The sequence below is a fragment of the Ursus arctos genome, unplaced genomic scaffold (genome assembly GCF_023065955.2).
Source record: "Ursus arctos isolate Adak ecotype North America unplaced genomic scaffold, UrsArc2.0 scaffold_1, whole genome shotgun sequence".
Taxonomy (NCBI): Eukaryota; Metazoa; Chordata; class Mammalia; order Carnivora; family Ursidae; genus Ursus; species Ursus arctos.
Genome location: NW_026622763.1, coordinates 39380224 through 39397761, shown reverse-complemented (window position 1 = coordinate 39397761; position 17538 = coordinate 39380224). Strand labels below are relative to the sequence as shown.

Below are 17538 nucleotides of genomic sequence, written 5' to 3'. Positions count from 1 at the left end.
AAGCGCTCGAGTATCTTCATTAGTTTTTGGACTTAAAATTAGTTCTCCATATATGGGAATGAACGCATCCCACGGGCCCAAGCCAGCTTTTGAAAGTCCAAAAACAACAATTCTAAACCAGGTGTGGGGAGTATGAACTTTTTGCAATTTCAACACTCAGGTATACAAATATTTGACTTTCTCTGGGTTTCTATAATAAGTGGTCTTAACTTTGGAATCCTCTTTTCAACTTGGTGGCAGGAGTCTGACGTCTGCCTGTTGTAGGTACAACTCTGTCCCTTCTGGAGGTAAATCAGTGTGTTTGGGGTAAATTGTGAATTCAAGAGTCTTGCCTCTTCTCACTTCCTTCCAGGAGAGATAGAAGTGCCACAAAGGCTTATGTATTGTCTAGAGAGGTGAATTTAATAGCTTAAATATGTTGTTCTATTATTCACAAGGTACTTCTGGGTCACCTTTACTATAAAAGTGGAGAATATTTTTTAAATAAAGTTAGGGCACACTCCATAAAAGTTTTACAACTCACTTAAAATCATAGACGAGCTGTGTATTTCAAGATGAAGATTTAAACTCGGGTTATTTAGCAGGGTCTTGGGAGGCAGGAATTGCTGTGTCAACTAATGTTGTGCTCTATATTTCATTACCGCCTTTATGTTTTTTTAAATACCTCAAGAATAAAGTTTATTTAAAATGTCACACTTTGCCAGCAGCACATTATATCCACAGAATATACTGGTACCATGGCCGTTACTCTTATTTATTATAGTAGATTAGTTATGGACCCTCTGCCATAATATCTTGGCTTATTAACATACTGCATACTAAAAAGTGTAATGAATGGCCCCATAATGAGCAGTTACAAAGTCTAGTCACTCATTCTTCTTTGGCTCTCCTCTTTGTGCAGAGGGAAAAACTGAAGAGGATTGGACTCATGCCTGAACCATCACCCACCTGATTCAGCTTGTGAGGTGAGGAGAGAAGGGGGTCCCTCTCAACACTTCATGATTGAGAAATCCTTGGGCTCCATCCAGGGTTAGAGATGAGGGCTGGCAATCATCAAAGTTGCCTGAGCTAATCTCAAGTTCAAATGCCACAGGAAGAAGGGACGGGCTTGGGTCAGCCAGACCTAGACCTATAGCATTTGTTTATTGAAGTTAGTTTTTAAAAACAAAATGGAAGAAACACGCCAACGGTATAGAACACTACAACACGATCTGGTTCACAAGAATCTTTTTGTTAATATAAATTACCCATCAACTTCTGCACAAGGTGAAGCCTCTGAGAGAACACTTGATCCCTCCAAGGTACTCAATAAATGCCAAAAACACTCAAAGAAAGTCCTCATGGAAAGGGCTGATTAAAAATCTTTTCTCAACTAACATTAAAAGAAAAGAGATCTGTCATCTAAAATTTTTTTTCACTTTTTAAAAAATGATCATAATCAAGGTGAATTAAAAGATGCTCAGGATAAGAATGTAGGTACTTTTATTATCCATCGTGTTGCGAGCCCAAGTTCTCTGCCTCCTGCAAATCAGGTTCCATTCTGAAACTCTGCATCACCGTAGAGCCCAAGGGTCCTTTTGGAACATAAGCATTATTCTCCAGCGGATTTGCGACCGGACAGGCAGCTGGCAACCCACTTTCCCTAGGAAACTCAATGGTTTGAGTATTTGAGGGTGGGAGAGGTGGCGGAACTTGGTGCAATTCGCTTTGGGGGAGCTGCTTTCGTGTCTTTGACGAGCGCATATAGCTGGATCCGTCCGGAGCGGATGATACCAGGCGCACGTGCGACGCTGCGTGGCTCGGTTTCACCCTGCGCAGCAACCACGGTCCTAGTGAAACAGAGCCGTGCAGCGAAGGGAACATTTATTATCAGAAATACATTTTTGACATTAAGGGAAGGAGGGGAGACCCGAGTAACTGTACTTCTGGTAAGAGGTGGAGTGCAACTGGAACACGGCTCAGGACACCACGGCTTGAGCGTGGATTCTGGGGAGCCCAGGACAAAGCTTCACGAGCTTGCAGCTTCGTGCTGCGGCGAAGCCCGTTCCCCAGAGCCCACCACTGCTTGCAGAACCCCAGGGAGTACTGCTGGATGCGGTTGCGCTAGGACCCGCCGTCACCCGCTGCGGGGCTGCCCTGCTTAACTGTCCTAACTGCCGCAGCCAGGCCGTCCAGGCCGCCACCCTCACCCTTCCCGACAGCAGCTCAGCAAGCAGATGCGTGGTGAAGGTTGCCACCAAGTGCACAGCACATTCTCCTCCGTGCAAAGACTGTATTAGAGACAGAACATTACTTAACAGTAGGTGGGCAGTTCATTCCAAACAGCTCAGTGGCTCCCCATCAGGGACCCTGCAGCAGCCGGCTCCTGCCTTCTGCTGGCTGTCGGGGTGCAGGACTGCTCCCACAACGGTCAGGAGCAGACAGTGGTTCCAGAAGAGTCTCTCCAGAAGTTCCTGTCTGTGATTTGCCTACATAAACAAAATAAAGCAAACCCTCTGGGCTTATCTCTCATACAAACAAGCAGTACAAAACTTCCTTCCCATTCACCGGCTGGTTTGCTGTTCCCCTTTAGGTTTATTGCTGTGGAGAAGTGTTTTTGTCCAGATATGTAAAGATACCCAGAAGGTTCGCAGATAAGGACCCTCCCTCTCCTTCTCAGGAAAAAGAACGAATATTATCAAGTGCCTCTTGCCTTCCTAGGACTCTGCACCCATAATCTCATCTCTTCCTCACCAAACACATCTATTCCAAGTAAGCAGCCCAAATTAACACTGCTGGCCATCCAATGCATGCTTATGCTTCTGTTTTCATTCTACCGAAATGAGAGAAAGTAAAAAAATGGTGTCTTGCCTTCTCCCCTGACTAACCCCCTTCTCTCCAGGTCTTTCCACATCTGGAACTCAGTATCTGACTCTTGTCGGCCAGACCCAGCCCTACCAACTGTGCGGCCCAGGCAAGAGTGCAATGGGAGACCGAGGTACCATAGGTCTGAATATTTAAAATTCACAACATATCTTGAAATAGGGACACCTCATGCCTGCATCAGATATATTCACCAAGATTTATGTATAAGAATTCAAGTACCATAAACTGGAAACAATACAAAAGTCCAGCAATGGGGCGTTTTGATTGATTACAGTATCCATCCATATAATAGAATAACAATGGGCCATTAAAAATTGTTAATAATATAAAAAATGTGAATTACTGTTAAGTAAATAAATATTATTAATGTATCTTTGTAATTACTCTTGTTTAAGGTAAATGAATACATGAAAAAATATATATCCAATAAAATTGTAATAGTTGCTATCTCTGAGCAGTGAGCTTATTAAAAATGATATTTATTTTCTTGTATATATTTCTAGCACTTTTCAAAAATGTTATAGCAAAGGAAAAATACATTTTTAATAAAAATATTCATATGCTTTAATAATCCCATTTTCAGGAATCGCTTTAAAGGAAAATCAAACATGGTTAAAGATTAGAAGGAAATTCATCACAATTTTATTTATAATAATAAAAATTGCAACTAATTAAATTCCAAGAACAAGGCAATAGTTACACAGTTATGGAAAAAATACAATAAAATATAAAGACTCAAAGAAACAAAATGTCCAAAGCAAAATGTTACAGAAGAAGCAAAAGTGAACTTAAATTATGTTAGCAACCTAACTTACTTCAGTATTTAAATTAAACCAAACCATCATCATGGGGGGAAAAGTTCCTTTTAATTGTATGCAGCTTTCAAATATCTTAAAAGGGGAAACAATTTGGTATGATTATTGAAGCTTTGAAACTTCCTCATGTTTGTTATTTTTATTATTCTATGTGGCAAGGAATACCGGGGTGCTCAGGAAAGTGAAGGTGACCCCAAAGCCAGACCAAAGGAGAAAATAGGCAAAGGAGAGAGAAGGCGCTCACTGAGTCGAGTAGAGGAAAAAAACCAGGATTCTTGGTTTAAGTTCCAACAGATAAAGAACATACATGACCATAGCCAGGGATGGGGAAAGGCTGCAAGGTTTGATAAGGGAAGGAAACGTGTGGTTTCTCCAGCTCCAGAAAAGAGCTAACACACCTCTAACCTTACATGAGTACCAATTATGCTTACTCAGAGATCTTCTACTCATCTAGAAAATCCGTCATTCATTGAGCAAATATTTACTGGGTGACGTGATAGACATAGACAGGACAGGAAAGGAGGGAACATGCTGCAAGTAAGCGTGTTGAGCTATCCATTCCCCCTCCGTCTCCAGAGAAACTGCGGCTCCTTCTCTGTCTCCCTCCGGATAGGCGTTCTATCATTTCCCATGACCCTACATCCTTTCCCACAGTGATTGGCTGAATGGTGGCCCATTACCCAAGCTTAGCCAATCAATGTATCTCACTCCCTTGGCCAGTGCAATTGGCCAAAGTGTGGTCATTTGGCCCAAAACAGGCCAATCAGACTTCTTCCCTGACTTTTTCCAAAACTTTTGTGGGAAAAGCGAGCTTCTTCCCTCCATTTAGAGAGCTGTGAAGATGTGAGCCTGGAAGCTGCAAAGAGCCAGTTGAGAAGCAGGGTAGGAAATGGGGCGATAAGCAGAGATAATCAGAGACATGAGTTGGAGAAAGAGTCTTGCTGGCATTCAAATCCCTGTTTCAGATCTCCCTAGTTAACCACTTCCTCTGTTCCTCTGGCTGTTTGGTTACATGAGCCATTACCTTCCTGTTCTTCTGAAGCTAGATCCAGCTGTGTTTCTGCCATGTGTAACCGGAGTCCTCCCCAATGCAGGCACCTAGCACTGCAAAGCTCTGTGTTAAGTGGTAGGGATACAGATGTGGATAAGCGAGCCTCCTAGGGCTAGTGAAGCAGGTCGGTACAAGGTCAAATGATGTATCAAGATATGAGGGAGCTGAAGGTGCTCCCTCTGGGGGGGGGCGTGCTGGACAGGACCTTATTGCATTTCCTCTTAGCTTTTAGCACTACTCTCCCTTCACTTAGCGTTATTTCAACCAGTATTTTACGAAACACCAACCATGTACTCTCCTCTCCAGTGTGTGGACATTTAAACTGAATTAATGTTTGCTCGTTCTTCTTTCCTGCTTAATTTCACCCAGGCTCCAGGGAACATTAAAAAAGAAGATCCCACTTATGCCCATAACTGTGAAAACGCAACATATATTTAATGGAAAGTTTACAAATAACCACAAGATGGGGCTGTTATGTAATGAAAGTAACATTTTAGGGGGCACGAGGAGAGCAAGCAATAGTCTCCAACATCCCAAAGAAGAGTATTTAAATATTTCCTCACTAAAAAAGAAGAAATAAAATATTTTGTGAATATATATGCTTCTAAACTTTCTATAAAATCAAGGCGCTGCTTGTAACAAATTTAGGGAGTACTCCTTAAAAAACAAACAAACAAAACGAAACAAAAACAACAACAACAAACCTACCGAATCCGTTGTGGGGAGAAAATACATGATTATGACATCAGATATTTTCCTTTCAGAAGTCCTGCCTGTATCAAGGTTGCTTGCTGGACTTTCCCCTGGTCCTTTCATCTTCATTCTTCTGTCTCTTTCAGTGAAAGGCCATAATATAAAACAGAATCGTATTGATTTCTTTGTTACAGACTTGTCTAGGTCCTTGTATTCAATTTTGAAAACAAATGAATGGCATTTGACATTTTCTATCAACATGCTCTGGTTTCCTGCTTTCTTCCACCTGCATCTAAATGAAATCACTTTGACCTCATTGCTTCTGTTCCGTTCAGGTTTACGGTTTGAAGATCTACACAGCTCATGGTTAATAATGATAATGTCAGGTCGCCAATGTCTCAGAAAATTCAAAAGAGCCAAATAAGAGAGAACCCCAAGTATGCCTTTGCTTTTCAGAGAGGACACAGATCCGTGGGTCCAGGATGTGGGAGATGCGCAGGGCTGGGAGTCCCCGGGCCAGAAACCTGGGAACCGCAGAGACCGGGCCTCTCTGCTCCTCTCCAGCACCACACAATCTGCGTTGCACGGATTCAAAACTGGGAACGTCCCGTTGAGAAATGGAAAACCTAAAAATAGGCCCGCAGAAAGTACTTTGACCTTGGCTTGAAAGTCAGCCCAGTCCTATGACAAGAAAGACCTTTTCCATGAAGATTATGTTCTTAAAAGCCATATTTCATCTGCACACAGCCTTTCAGTAAAACCACACTCAGAAAATGTGCATCTGGGCTATCCTTCCACTGTAAAATCAGGCTATTTGGCTCTGGTTCTTCTGGACATTAGATATCTATGTCAGGGTTTCTTTCCAAAATTCTTCATACAAAATGTTGGAGGTTATAAACTGGATTAATAGTGACATTTAAGCAAATCTGCTATTGCTGTATGTATCCAATACTTAATGATTTTTGGAAAGAATTCAAGGACAAGGCAGGAAGAATGTTGCAGTCAAGTAACACAGAATGTACACGTTTTAGAATTAACCACAATAAATTACCAACTTGTCTCGAAGAAAGCTATCCAGGATACCAAGAGAATATATGTTCTTTAAGTTTTAGTAATTAAAACCAAAATTAAAGGGTACTGTCTTACAATTTCTTGCATATGTTGGAAGTAATAATATCTGAAAATTTCAATATCAAAGAACTTCAGGGGACCTTCATATGTATTCCATATATATTTCAAGGATAACTTAAACCGTGATAAAAAAAAAAACATTAAACAGGGGGAAAAACACTTTTATATACTTGGGTAACTTTCTAAGGAACAGCTGCCACCAATTAAACAACACATACTTTTTAAAGACTCCCGGGGGTTCAATGCTCCTTCAGCGGACTAAAAAATCTGGAAAAATGGACTTCATTAGCTATTACAAAAGTATTGAAAGGATATTTGAAAGGGCATTTAATACCTGCAAAGACAGGAACAGTCCGTGGTTTAGAGTTTCACTGTAAAGATTGGTAAATAACACTGATTACAGGTCTCATTCAAACAGAAAATAATGAATATGTGATGAAAGGAGAATAATGATCCAAATTGCTCTTAATCTTGGAATTGTGCCTATCGATTGGCCTAGAAATCATGGTGCTAAGTGCGTGGTAAGAAAGCCAAATGCGTGAGGAAGTCATTGACTTTGGAGGAGCAGGGCACCCATTTCTTTTTTTTTTTTTTTTTAATTAATAATGATTTTTTATTATATTATGTTAGTCACCATACAGTACATCCCCGGTTTCCGATGTAAGGCTCGATGATTCATTAGTTGTGTATAACACCCAGTGCACCATGCAATACGTGCCCTCCTTACTACCCATCACCGGTCTATCCCATCCCCCACCCCCCTCCCCTCTGTAGCCCTCAGTTTGTTTCTCATAGTCCATAGTCTCTCATGCTTCATTCCCCCTTCTGATTACCCCCCCTTTCTTTATCCCTTTCTTCCCCTACCGATCTTCCTAGTTCTTGTGTTCCATAGATGAGAGAAATCATATGATAGTTGTCTTTCTCTGCTTGACTTATTTCACTTAGCATTATCTCTTCCAGTCCCGTCCATGTTGCAGCAAATGTTGAGAACTCATTCTTTCTGATTGCTGAGTAATATTCCATTGTATATATGGACCACAACTTCTTAATCCAGTCATCTGTTGAAGGACATCTCGGCTCCTTCCACGATTTAGCTATTGTGGACATTGCTGCTATGAACATTGGGGTGCATATGGCCCTTCTCTTCACTACGTCTGTATCTTTGGGGTAAACCAGGGTACCCATTTCATTGTACTCCTACAGAATTTTATTGAATAAGCTCTCCAAATAACTGCGTAGTTGGGGAAATGTTAGTGTTAACCCGGGTTAAATAACGTTCTTCTCCACTCCTCTGTAACTTATAAAAGCTGTTTAGATACTCTTTATAATTCATTAAACATTTGCTGAACACCTACTGCATACCTGGCACACAACAGGATCAAGCAAGCAATATAGTGCTCCAGGAGATCACTATTAATCTCCCACGGGCTTGTTTCTAATAAGTTGAAGAAACAATGACCTCAAGCCAGTAAATTTACACTTTCCACTGGCATTCCCGAAACACTGCAGCAAATTTCATGAACAAACGTACTTATAAGCAAGAAATCATGTTAAAAAGACACAGTGGGTTTTTTTTAATTATAATTTCTCATTTCTAGGAAAAGCCTCAAAGAATTTTGAATTTGAAATGTCCTTATTTCCCATTAACTTTTTTTGAGGACCCGTGTATCCAATTAAAGTTAAATTTACGTTCTTGTTAATCCATTTTTGAGACCTTAAATGTATTCTTAGATCCTAATCTTGACAATTGACTTTGATTTAAATGGTAACACGTACACATCTGATTAATGAAAATAGAAGTATGTGAGAAAGTCATGCTCCTCTTAGCAAACGCGTTGCCCACGGCACACTAGTCAGTGTGCAGGCTTGCCAGGTGGGGGCGGCAGAGAGCACTTAGCAAGGGTACTGCTAAGCTGAGGACCTCAAGACCCGGTGGTTGCCAGGGAACCCTCAGGACGCCCGGGCACTGGGCAAGATCAATCTGTTGTGCGGAAGTTAGCTGAATAGAGAGGCTGGTAACAGGAAGCACGAGCCAGGAGAAACAAGGAAAGGGAACAAGAAAGGGCTGAATGCAAAGAGGAAAGAGCTTGGGCTTTGAAGTCACAAAAACCTGACTTCTGACACTTTACCTACTGTGTCACCTCAGGCGAAGGACTTAATCTGTCAGGCCTGGTGCTTTTCAAGTGTAAAATGAGCATAATAATATTATATTACCACCTTGCAGAATTGTTACAAGGTTGTAAGATGATGCATGTAAAGTGCTTGGCACACTGCCTACCAGTATACAGAAAGGGCCTAACAAATGTTGTGAGCTATTATAATATGCCGCTGCTGCTGCCAGAGAGGCTGGCACAGTGGAACTGAGTGCCAGCCTCAGAGAAGGAATTGAATGGGTGCCTCAGAGAAGTCCAAGTCTGGGGGATGAAGGAGGCGAGGCAAAGGGAGCCAGGAGGGTGAGGACTCTCCTAACGACTCTTTGAATTGAGTCGATGACATTTTTGTCAAAAAACTTGTACACTTAGATAGTCCCACTAGCAATGTCCCCCTATCCCCACCATGTCTTAAAGATACCTTTGAATCCAGTCATTTGTAGTAGCTGGAAACAAAACCTAGCGTCATGTCTGATCAAGACCCAGTTATCTTACAAATGCAAGTGCATTTATTAAGTAAGAACAGAAACGGGGGCGCCTGGGTGGCTCAGTTGGTTAAGCAACCGACTCCTGGTTTCGGCTCAGGCCATGATCCAAAGGTCATGAGATCGAGCCCTGCATTATCTCTGCACTCAGTGCAGAGTCTGCTTGTCCCTCTTCCTCTGCTCCTCTTCCTGCTCTCTCTCTCAAATAAATAAATAAAATCTTTAAAGAAGAAAAAAAATGGAAATGAGAAAGGGTCTCTCAGGTACACATGGTAGGGCATCCCCCTGGAGATTGCTTTTTAGTTTGTTTGCCAAAACAACTGATTCTTGGAAATTGCTATTATTTTTTTATGTGAATGGCCCCCTTGTTTCCAAAACTGTGAAGCAAGCACCTCTCTCTCTTGTTCTTGGAGAAGATGGTAGGTTTCCAGACATCTGAGTACAGATGCTACAGTTGGCAAGGTGGGAAATGTTGTACTTCATAATGGAATTACGGACATTTTTAACTCGGTTGTGCTCTTAAAGAATTCAATAGATCTTTTTCTGGCAGTAGAGTTTTGTAAACTGGATTCTCCCCCCACTATTGTACTTACAGAAGAGCCCAGACTTTGGGAAATGTACTTTGGGGTGTTTTGCTGGTCACCTTGGCTGGGCAAGAACATTGCCCGTCCTTAATTATCCTGAGGTAAGAGAATGCATAGGAATAGAAGAGGAGAGAAAGTGCTTAGCTCTGAAGGGATTGATGGGTTAGGCATGGGACTGAGGCTTGCAGAGGCCTGGACATTTTGCAGGTGGGGTTTGAGCTTGTCCTGGCCATGCGGTGGCCTCCAGGGGTGAGGCTGGGACCCTGAGGTTTGTTTCAGGCCAGCTGTGAACCCCAAGTGTACCCATTGGTCCCTACAGGGTCAAGCACTCAACTTGAGAGTCCTCTGGCGCTTGGGAGAGTTTTTATTAAATGCCATGGGTTTCCCCCCCTTTTAATGACTAGCACAGCCATATAAATTTACCTAAATGATTTGGGGCACCTGGGTAGCTCAGGAGGTTAAGTGTCTGACTCTTGATTTTGACTCAGGTCTTGATCTCAGGGTCATGAAATCAAGCCCTGTGATAACGGACATCATGCTCAGCAGGGAGTCTGCTTGAGATTCTCTCTCTCCCTCTCCTTCTGACCCTCCACCCCTTGCAAGTGTGTGTGTGTGTGTGCATGCGTGCACGTGTGCACTCACTCTCTCCCTCTCTCTCAAATAAATAAAAATTAAAATTAAAAATAAATTTACCCAAATGTTTAAACTACAAACTCCTTCCCACTCCTACATCAAGTCCATCGGCAAGCACTGTCGATCCTGGCTCCGGATAGACCAAACGCCAAGCCCATGCTGCTTCCTTGTCCTTGTTCCTGCCCAATCCAGCTTCCACATTGTCCACCTGGGTTACAACACAGCCCCACTCTCCCTGCTTCTTCTCCTGACTCCTCTGCTCCAGTCTTTACAGAGCAACCTGCGGATTCTTCTTAAAATACAAATGAAGTCAAGCCATTCTCTTCCTAAAACCTGTCTGTTTTCTCAGTGTTCTTGGCATATAGACCCATGTACTCAGCATATTCTGCAAGGCCAAATCTAAACTTGATGTGCTTTGGAGACTTCAGTGCAAGCCCTGGCCTCTGGGAAGAGACACCTGGAAAACCTAATTATAGAACGGTGCCAAAGTGACCATTCAAAGGGCGGACTCCTGGGTCAGGGACAAGAAACCATGACAGATTTCTTGAGATTCCATCTGGAAGGTAACCCAATAGAACTCAGAACTTCCTGTCCTTGCGGAGGAGAAGTATGAAAAGACAGTAAAGGACATGTGCCTAACCACGTAGGAACAGGTTGGTAAGGTCTGGGGATATATCGGTGACACGCCCAACCCAGGGAAGGAAACAGCTTCCCCGTAAATCAAAGCAACCCTCTTTTTCTTTGTCACAAAAGCAAGAACCCAAAATTATATAACTTACATATAATAATGACTTCTGTTTATCAAGTACCTGCTAGGGGGCTGGCTTTATGCCAGGCATTTAACATATTTGATTACAGCCACCTTATAAGATAATTATTATTATCTTTATCTTTGATATATGAAAACGGAAGCTCCAAAGGTTACTAAAAGTCAAATGATTGGTAAAGCATAAACTTTTAAAAATTACCAAATTACCGTTCTTCATGAAGGAAAGGGACTGATCTAATGTTTAATTTATCACCGACTGATGTATCATATAAGACTGTGTGTTTGCTCATTATCTGTCTCCCCACCGCTAGAGTAAGAGAGCCCCGTGGCGCTGGGGCTCTGTGTGGTTCGCTGCTGCCTCCCCACCACAGCAAATGGTACGTGGTCAGAGCAATTCAAAGTAAGGACTTGTCCATACATTGAAAAAATGAATAAAGAAATGAATTTTGACAGCTGCTTTAATCACCCAATGCTTTTGATTCAGAGCTGTGCAAAAGTAGGAAAAATTAGTGTAAATATCCATGTGTTCATAGATTTGGTGTTGGATATGTTTTTCTTATTCTTTCCACTAAAGAACTGCTATTAAAATACAACTACGCCTTGTTCAACCAGAGGTTTCCATTAGCAACAAGAATTAATTAAATTATGAGTCATCGGCAGATGACATACTAACGCAGATTATCCCCCACGATTATTGGGGTGTTGTTTTTTTTGTTTTGTTTTCTAATTATAAAAGTAAAATAGTAAAGAACACAAGCTAGATTTATGAATTTTAACAAACAGGTATGTTCTGTCATGAAAAGATTTCCGAGACATATTTTTAGTGAAAACAAAAATGAGTTGCAGAACAGTGTTCGTGACATGCTTTTATCCCGGGGAGTATAATAATAGTTCCGGAGAGCTTACTATGTGCCAGGCACTATCTTATACCCACTACATGAATTATATCACTTGACTCGTTTAACAGTCAAATCTTGTTAGCATTATCTCTCTATTTTAAATAGTACTACTCTCCTATATTAACAGTTTTTTAGTTTTTATTTCGAAAGAATCTCAAATTAGAGAAAGGTTGCAACATACAAAGCGTGCACGTACACGTATATTTCACATCTGTATTTACTTCCGTAACTCCATACGTCGAGAACCATGAGATCATAAGAACATCTATAACTTAGTCCTTCTATCACAGTTGTATTTTTCTCCCTTTTTAAAAAGTGGATTTATTTCTTAATTTTTAGTAATCTCTACACCCAAACCGGGGCTCCAGCTCACGACCCAGAGATCAAGAGTCACATGCTCTTCGGACCGAGTCAGCCAGGCACCCCTATTTTTCCCTTTTTGTATGTATTTCTCTTCTCCAATAATAATGAGCCTGAGTCCAACTGTCCTCAATATATTTCTTACTGAATCCATCCCTCTGTGTACGACCAATCTCTTGTTGCCTCCACCGTCCCCACCCCTGGCTGGGGTGTCTTTCTCATTCCATCAGTCTCCAAACCACGTTAGCCACTCCCATGCCCCGCCCACCCCATCACAGAACAACCGCTTCCCTGACTCAGGTTCTAGCACCCACAGAACACAGACACTCTCCTGCCTCCTGCCGCGTTCTCCCCTCTCTACCATAGCAGCTCATGCCAACAGGGCAGGGACAGCTCCCTGGCCCATGTGAGGAATGGCCATAAGAGTGGTGTCTGGGGGTCTAATATTTTGAAATTAGGTCAAGCCTCATATGTTAGCCTCTTCGGTCATCAATTCTTGAAAGGACTGGGAGCGTGGATGGCCATTCAGTCACTCATCTGCATGAAAATGCAGCAGGAAAGGTGAACAAAGAAAAAAAAAATAGGAAAGGAAAAAGAAAAATAATTGCACCAGGGAGGAAAATATTTCCTGAGCTGAATCTCAAGCAGCAAAGTCACCACTGATGTCACAACAGTGTTACCAGCTAATAATGGGCTGCTTCTTAACTGTCGGGAAATGCAAACAGCACAACATTAAAATGGTTCTATTTTTTCCATCCTGACAATAGCAACACAGCAACAGAGTGCTGATTTCTGAAAGACAAAGACTGTGAAAATAAACATGCACTTAAGCCAGGGGGCACTCGGGTTGTGAGTTTTCTTTTGAGATATTAGGTAACACATCCAGAATATTCAAGCCACCACCGGGACCATCTTTTCAGGTGTCAGCTTGAAATCACCCACCGATCGCAAATGGCTCAGCAAAGCCCTTGTTTGGTGCAGCCCCGCCAGACAGCCAGGCTTTCTCTTTTCCTCACTTGCCTTGGCTGACTTGCTTCCAAGGTGTTTTCAGAAAGCAAAAGGCCGGATTCAGAATAAAGAGCAGACTGCCGGGCCAGACGTGCATTCTCCTCTAACTGCGTTAATGGGCAGCTGCTTGGCCTCTGGTTCCTGTGTCACAGCCAAAGCCGAAGGAAGGCCTGCTCTTCTCCCTACTTGCGGGAGAGCCTGTGGGTCCCAGCAGCACGTTTACCAGCAGTACGTCTTGCCTTCTGTTTGTGACTCCTTCCCCCGGCACCTTGACTTCACTTTTATCTGTATATTTTCCAGCACCTTGTTTTGACCTCATGGCCCTCTCTTTCATTGTTATTGTTATTAATTTTTATTCCCTGTGCCCCACACTGGTGGCTTCCTCTCTAAAGACATTGAAAGAGGAGGTGAGTTTTCTGTCTGTGGAAGAGACTGAGGTGCTCTTTAAAGCCAAACTCAGCGAGTCCACACAAGGTAACAGCGCTTCTTTCCTGACGCAGATTCTCTCCAGTCAACCAGGAAAACTGCCCCTTTCAAAAAATGGCCTGATTTTGTTCACAGCTGAAGAACAAAACCTCCTGTTACGAGGCTGCATGTGAAAGGCACTTGCCACTGGCCTCTCGCTTTCTTACATAGCAGACCGTGGCTTGCCATCTAGGTCCCCATTCCAGGTTATAGAAGTTCAGGGTTCCTACGTCAGGATCAGAGAAATTCTGAACATACAAAGGTGTTGTGAATATGATGAGGAATCGATTGCTCTGAGAAGAGGGATAAAACTCCGAATCCAAATAAACTGGGAAATCCACCAACAGGACAAAGATAGGTGTGATGCCCATAGCTACGGAAAAACATCCAAACTAGGCCCAAGGTCTAGGATATGCTGCATGTTTCTAGTCTACTCTTTACCCTGTGCCACCCTTCTCTGTGCCGTAGGCAGTAGGCTGGCCTGTTAGACTATACCAACAGTCTCCTTGCCCTGTGGCTTCCTGTTGGACTCACCTCGTGGGGAGCACTGGAGCCCAGGGAGAGGTAGAGGTCCGGTTATTTATTCACCAGCTCCCTCTCCGTGGGGTCACTACAGGCTGGCTGAATATTCCAGCCCTGACAGGTGCTCTCTGTCCCTTCAGGCCTTGGAGGAAAGAGTACCCTTTGACTAGCCCAGGTTCCTGCACTACCCCTCCTGATTTCCCTATAAACTGCCAACACCTTTGTTAATAATCTCTTTAGTAAACTCTCTTCAAATCACCCAATTCGAGGGGCTTATGGGTGGCTCAGTCAGGTAAGCATCTGCCTTCGGCTCAGGTCATGATCCCAGGGTCCTGGGATTGAGCCCCGTATCGGGCTCCCTGCTCAGTGGGGAGCCTGCTTCTCCCTCTCCCACTCCCCCTGCTTGTGTGATCTCTCTCTCTCTTTCTCCCTCTCTGTCAAGTAAATAAAAAATAAAATCTTTTTAAAAAATTACCCAATTCGAATGGACTGTCTGCTTTCTGCTGCTAATTTGACACTTACACGAGATCTCTGCATAAGCCAGGCAGAAACAAGTGTATTTGAGAAATTACAATGGATCAGGAACCCAGTTACGTGGAAACCGAGGCCCACAGGTAGGAATTGAAGTCACTCTTGACCCACAGAGACAGAGGAGAAACTTCCTTACTGAGAATTAGTGATGCAGAACGGCAAATAAATTTACTGACGTCTGGAGATGCCAAGCTCAGATTAGATAGTAACATAAGATGCACGGTGCCTCCATTACAGGCCAGACGCTGTGCTGAACTCTTAATTCATTATCACTTTGTAGGTGATTTTACAGATCAGGAAACTGGATGCTGGGGATCACTGCTGTTTTGTCTACCCAATATCCCTCCCTCAATATCTTCTAGTAACAAAACTCTTCTTTTCTGCAAGGACCTCATCTTACATGTTTTCAGTAGGGCTAACTCTGGCTTTGCCAGTCAGAACAATCCACCTCCCAGGGACAATACATGGTTCAGTGATAGGCATGTTACCCAAACAGGCCAATAAGTCTTCCTTGAGATTTAATACATGGACTTAGGGAAAGAATTAGCAGGATGATTATGTAAACAGCTACTGCGTGGGGCCATTTTTCCTTCTGCTTGGAAGAAGCTCTCTCTGGTAAGAAACCATACGATATTGTGCAAAGAGAACCAGAAGCAAGAGATAGCTGGAGAAAGAGCAAAAGTGAGCACAAGAGAGAAGGCCTCACTTGCTCCTGCATCCACTGTCCTCAAGTGGGTTTTATTCCTAGATTTTTCTTATGAGTCAACAAATGCTTTTTTTATCTTAATCTAAGTTGAGTTATCTTAATCTTTTTTGCTTAATCTAAGTTGAGTTTCTGTTACTTATCATTAAAAATATCCTATAAATATAATATTTGAATTATGATATAAATATAATGATATCTTATAAATATAATTTCTAAGCAAGAAATTCTTCAGCTGAACAGTGATCAACACATGCATGTGAAGAAACCATCCAAGGTTGTAGAGAGACACTCAGAGGAAGCAGGTGAAACTATCTTCAGAGCTCACATCTATCCAGAAACAGTTGGTGATCCCACAAGCCAGAATGAAAAAAATCGTGTAATACATGGGACACCAGGTAGAGTACTCAGAAATAAACTGCATGATTTGTAAGGGGAAAGCATCAGTTTTAGACTTTGCCAATCCTGCAAACCTTAAAAATATCAAATTGTTCCCAAGTAAATTAACTGTATTTAGAAGACGTACAGATCGCTAACAGACACATGAAAAGATGCTCAACATCACTCATCATCAGGGGACTGCAGGTTAAAACCACAATGAGATACCACCTCACACCTGTCAGAATGGCTAAAATCAAAAACACAAGAAACAGCAAGTATTGTCAAAGATGCGGAGATAAAGGAACCCTAGTGTACTGTTGGTGGGAATGCAAACTGGTGCAGCCACTCTGGAAAAAACAGTATGGAGGTTCATCAAAAAGTTAAAAATAGGGGCGCCTGGGTGGCACAGCGGTTGGGCGTCTGCCTTTGGCTCAGGGCGTGATCCTGGCGTTACGGGATCAAGCCCCACATCAGGCTCCTCTGCTAGGAGCCTGCTTCTTCCTCTCCCACTCCCCCTGCTTGTGTTCCCTCTCTCGCTGGCTGTCTCTATCTCTGTCAAATAAATAAATAAAATCTTTAAAAAAAAAAAGTTAAAAATAGAACTACTGTAAGATCCAGTAATCACACCACTGGGTATTTACCCCCAAAATACAGAAACACTATCTCAAATGATGTATGCACCCCTATGGTTATGGCAGCATTCTTTACAATAGCCAACTTACGGAAGTGGCCCTAGTGTCCGTCAGTAGATGAATGGTTAAACAAGTTGTGATACACACACACACACAAATATATATTTATACACAATAGAATATTATTCAGGCATAAAAATAATTAAATCTTGCCATTTGCACCAACGTGGGTGGAGCTAGAGATCATATATTTTTTCAAGATTTTGTTTTTAAGTAATCTCTACAACCAATGTGAGGCTTGAACTCAAAACCTCAAGATCAAGAGCGGCATGCTCTATTGACTGAGCCAGCCCAGGCACCCTGGAGCTAGGCAGTATAATATTAAGTGAAAAAAGTCAGTCAGAGAAAGACAAATACCATAGGATTTCACTCTTATGTGGCATTTAATAAACAAAACAAATGAGCAAAGGGGAAAAAAAGAAGGGAAGAAAGAAAGAAAGAAAGAAAGAAAGAAAGAAAGAAAGAAAGAAACCAAGAAAACAGATTCGTAACTATAGGAGAACAAACTAATAATTACCAGAGGGGAGGGGGGGGCGGTGAAATAGGTGATGGGGATTAAGGAGGGCACTTGTGATAAGCACCACGTGATGTATGGAACTGTTGAATCACTGCAATGTGCACCTGAAACTAATACCGCACTGTATGTTAACTACACTGCAATTAAAACAAAATGAAACAAATTAAAATAAAATAAAATAAAATAAAATAAAATAAAACTGACCCAGAATGACACAGATATTCAAATTAAATAGTCAAGGGCATTATAATTATAATCCTCACGTGCAAGAAAGTAGAGAGAAT

General features: G+C 42.2%; 1 long non-coding RNA gene across 1 annotated transcript; it reads left to right on the top strand.

Annotated features, from left to right (window-relative positions):
* The first annotated feature begins 235 nt into the window (after positions 1-235).
* On the top strand, positions 236-3164 carry LOC123000655 (uncharacterized). Its single transcript, XR_006408804.2, has 4 exons — positions 236-287; positions 902-965; positions 2573-2751; positions 2882-3164. It is a non-coding gene; the product is annotated as an uncharacterized LOC123000655 (long non-coding RNA).
* The last annotated feature ends 14374 nt before the right edge of the window (positions 3165-17538 follow it).